The sequence below is a fragment of the Penaeus vannamei genome, chromosome 5 (genome assembly GCF_042767895.1).
Source record: "Penaeus vannamei isolate JL-2024 chromosome 5, ASM4276789v1, whole genome shotgun sequence".
Classification (NCBI taxonomy): Eukaryota; Metazoa; Arthropoda; class Malacostraca; order Decapoda; family Penaeidae; genus Penaeus; species Penaeus vannamei.
Window position 1 is genome coordinate 36177544 of NC_091553.1, and position 5000 is coordinate 36182543.

The following is a 5000-nucleotide window of genomic DNA, read 5'->3' on the forward strand; positions in this document are numbered from 1 at the left end:
GTAATGACGGCGTAGGGTGAACAATATGAGATATATAAAAAGGAGTTTGGAAAAGAGCAATGTCACAATTGCCAACTTGGCATTCGACCGCAAAGTTTGTTCTCCTGAAGGGGATGTTACAGCCTCAAGATGAATCATCTCGCTCCTCTTCCTGTAGCCCCCCCCCCCCATTGCACCTTCCCCCGCCCCCTACTGCCTTGAGAGAAGACGCTTGGAATGCCTCCAGCTCATTAAAGTCCCCTCAAGTGAAGCAAGTTAACAAGTTCGTACATAAACTTTAATGACTCTTTTTTGTGTCTGCGGCAACAAGAAAGCGCAGTTTATCTTGTGGCGGGGGAGTCAAGAAATGGGCAACATGGCTTTGGCCTGAGCCTTGGAAATCCGCCCCTTTCCTTTATTTCTCCTTTTATCATTTATTCTCTTACTTCCTCCTTCTCCTTCTCTTCCTGCCCTTCTTCTGTTCGTCTCATTTTACTTCTCCTATTCATCTTCTTCCTCCTCCTCCTCCTTCTCCTTTTCCTCCTTCTCCCCCGTCTCCTCTTCTTCCTCCTCTTCCTATCCCCTTTATATAATCTCCGTACCCCCCTTTCCCTACCCCCTCCTCCGCTTCTCTCTTTATCCTCGTTTCCCTCCCCATTTCGTCTATACTTTACACCTTCCTCTATTAAATGTCTCTCATTTGTCTGTCGCTGAGTGTGTACGAATACGTGTGTGTGTCCAAGAGTGCGCTCCCTTGCCGGTGTCCGTGTGCATGTGTGTGCGCGCGCCCACCCACAGGCGCCACCCGCGTAGCATTTCCATAAAGGCGCCATAAAGCAGTGTCCCGAGCCGAGGCGCCTCCCAGAGCAGCGGCGGCCCGACATAAACAGCCGGGCGACATGGCCAGCTACATGGAGTCTCGTGGATCGCGGGGAGTCTGTACAAGGGCGTGAGGGAGATCTCCCCGGGGCTTTATTGATAGTTTGTCATCCATTGAGTTATGCCGTCGCCTCTCTGCCGCCGGCCGTAGGGCGTGGGCGGCCGCGGGGGCTGGGCTGGAGGTTGTTTGGGGTACATGGGGGCGGGAGGGAGGAGAGGGAGGGTGGGGGGGTGGCTGTGGGCGTGGCGCTTGTTCGAGTTAAGGGCGGTCGAACTTGTGTTTGCGGTTTAGCAAAGGAGCTGGAAAGGACGGGGGCTGAGGACTCCAAGAGAGAAGAGAGAGAGAATAAGGGAGATTAAGAAGGTAAATGTAGTAAAAGGATTTTCAAGGCACACGTCCATTTAAACATGTAAATACACACACACATATTTATATAAACATATATACATATATATATATATATATGTATGTATGTATTATTATATGTGTGTATAATTGTATACATAAACAAGGACCAAAAAATCATGGAAAAGTGAGTAATGCACAGTCCTACTCCAGTCACAATCTGTGAGGCTATACATTCACATTTTGCTTCAGCCATTTTGCAACGGATTCTCTGCGAAAGAGAGAGAGAGAGAGAGAGAGAGAGAGAGAGAGAGAGAGAGAGAGAGAGAGAGAGAGAGAGAGAGAGAGAGAGAGAGAGCGGTGGAGAGGAAACAGGAAGAGAAGGCAGAAGAAAATAAAAAAGGGCAAGCGAGTTTACCCAGATAGAAATTTTCCGCTAGATAACAGCAGTATTCTCTTTTTCTCGCCCTCCAGTCTAGCGCAACAGAGGAATACACAGAATGGAAACGGGAGTGGGACTTATTTGGAAATGAGTAATACTCTTGACCAAACGTAGAAGCTCTCTTTGTTTTTCTTTTTTCTGCGTCCAGGAAAGTAACATTGTTAGAATGGTCAACTCTTTTTTTTCTATCTTTTTTGCAACTAATTTTTTTCCTCTTTTTTTTGTTCATTTTTTCAGTCTTGATTTTTATTTCAGTGTTTACATTGGCCCTTTTTTCTCTCCCATTTTTCATGGAAAAAATGTTAATTAGCTTATGACTATAAAAGATTGCGGGTGAAGTTATGAAAAGTATATTTTTACTGAAACAATACAAACTTTCTAAAGAAGATTAAATGAGAATCCATTAAGCTAGCACTTAAAAAACTTTCTCCCTTTTTTCTACAGATTCGTTGAGTCTATTTGAAAATATAAACATCCAAGGAGCTGCTTTTTATGAACTGTTTTACGTTTACTTTCATGAAAAAAATAGAGGACTTGAATAGGGTAGTTTATATACCCTTTGGAGTAGATTTTTGTGACCTATAAATTCAACCTTTCGGTTTTTATTTCATCTTTACAGTGACCACATTTATATATGCATACATACGCTAATCTCCTTACTGGTCCAAAAGGAGATTATGATTAAAATTACGTACACCATTTTATTATCATTAGCTACCAATATCCTTTCCATTTTAGCTAGAAATGAGTGAATAATCATGAAGTATACAAATCAAAAATATCAAATGAATTAATCAACAGTCAGATAAAGATGCAAGGAATGAGAGAGAGAGAGAGAGAGAGAGAGAGAGAGAGAGAGAGAGAGAGAGAGAGAGAGAGAGAGAGAGGCAGATAAACTGTCAATTAAAGGAAAACAGGCAAAACCTACAACAAAACTCACACACAGCTATGCAAAGAGAATAAGAGAGACAGAGAAAAAAACAGACAAAAAAAGAGAGAAGACTGAAAACAAAGAGAGAAAGGAGCTAAATAAGAGATCTCGTCCTAATGACAGTAAGGCGCTTCCTTAGAAAATACTCGTTGTATTTAACCCTAAATCTCTACCTAAAGAAGACGGCATTGCGAACGTGAAACAGAAGACTTATCTTTAAGCCTTGGTTGCCCTTGTCGAACATTCACCGAAGTAAAATAAAAATTGTGTTGATCGTTTTGAAAAAAAAAACAATCATTTCCGGAAATGTAAATAGCAGCACTAATAGCAGCTTTATCAAGACTGATAAGAATGAAAATAAGGAGAATGATAATGCCAACGTCAGAAGTAATAATAGAGAGAAGATGATGATGGCATTACAAATGATAATAATGACGATAACGATAATAATTGTGATAATAATGGTATTGACAATAACAACAATAATGATAATGAGATTGATAATATTGATAATGATAATAGTAATAACATCGATGATAATAAAAGTAATAATGATGGAAAAAAATAGAAATCATGATAAGGATAATAATATTAACAATAATAAGAATAACAATAACAATAACAATAATAACAACAACAATAATAATAATGATGATAACAACAGCAATGATAATTATGATAATATTAATAATAAAAACAACAAAAATGATAATAATGATAATAATAATAACAATAATAGGAACAATGATAACAACAACAGTAATAATGAAAACGACATCACAAGAAATTAGAATAACTATGATGAATGAAATAATGTAATGATAACAATAACGATGATAATGACTATAAGAACAACAAGAATAAAAATAATGAATAATCATTGATAATAATGGATTTTCTACAACTACTACTAATAGTAGTAATAATAATAGTAATAATAACGATAATAACAGTAATATAACAACAGTAATAATAATAATGATAATAATAATAATAATGATAATGATTATAATTATAATTATAATAATAATGATAAAAATAATGATGATAATAATAACAATAATAATAATAATAATAATAATAATAATAATAATAATAATAATAATAATAATAATAATAATAATAATAATAATAATAATAATAATAATAATAACAATAATAATAATGATAATGATGAAGTTGATAATACTAATAACAGTCATAATAATGAAAATCATATTATCAATGATAATGATAACAATAATGATAATAAGAATGATAACAATGATAATAATGATAAGGATGGTAATAGGGTAACGATGGTAATGATAATAATGCTTGAAAAGGATAATGACAATAATGATAATGATAAAAAGGTAAACATTATAGCAATAACAATAACAACGACAAGAATAGTAGTAATAGTTGTAATAATATTAATAATGATAATAATAATAATGATAATAATAATAATGATAATAATAATAATCATCATCATAATAATTACAGTAATGATAACAATGATGATGATTATGATGATAATGATAAGTATGATATGAGCAATAATAATGATAGTAAAGTATGATAAAAATATGGAAATTAATGATAATGATGATATAATGATAATGATAATATTGATAACAATACTGATGATGAAGGTGATGATGATAATAATAATAATAATGATAATAGTGACAATGATAATAGTAATAATGGTAATAATAATAATGATAATAATAATAATGATAATAATAATGACAACAACAATGATAATGATAATAATAATAACAATAATAATGATAATAGTAGCAGTAGTAGTAGTAGTAATAATAATAATAATGATAATAATAATAATAATAATAATAATAATAATAATAATAATAATAATAATAATAACAATAATAATAATAGTAATAATAGTAATAATAATAATAAATAATGATAATGATAATAACATTAATAATACTAATAGCAATAATGATGATATTAATGATAATGATTATTATTATTATTAACATTATTATTATTATTATTATTATTATTATTATTATTATTATTATTATCATTATTATTATCATTAATATTATTATTATTATTGTTATTATTATTATTATCAATATCATTATTATGATTACTATTATCATCATTATTATCATTATTATTATTATTATTATTATCATCATTATTATTATTATTATTATTATTATTATTATTACTACTACTACTACTACTAATACTAATACTACTACTACTACTACTACTACTATTACTATTATTATTGTTATTATTATTATTATTATCATTATTATTATTATTATTATTATTGTCATTATTATTTTCATTATTATTATTATTATTATTACTATTATTATCATTATTATTATTATTATTAGTAGTAGTAGTAGTAGTAGTAGTATTAGCATTATTATTAGCATTATTACTAT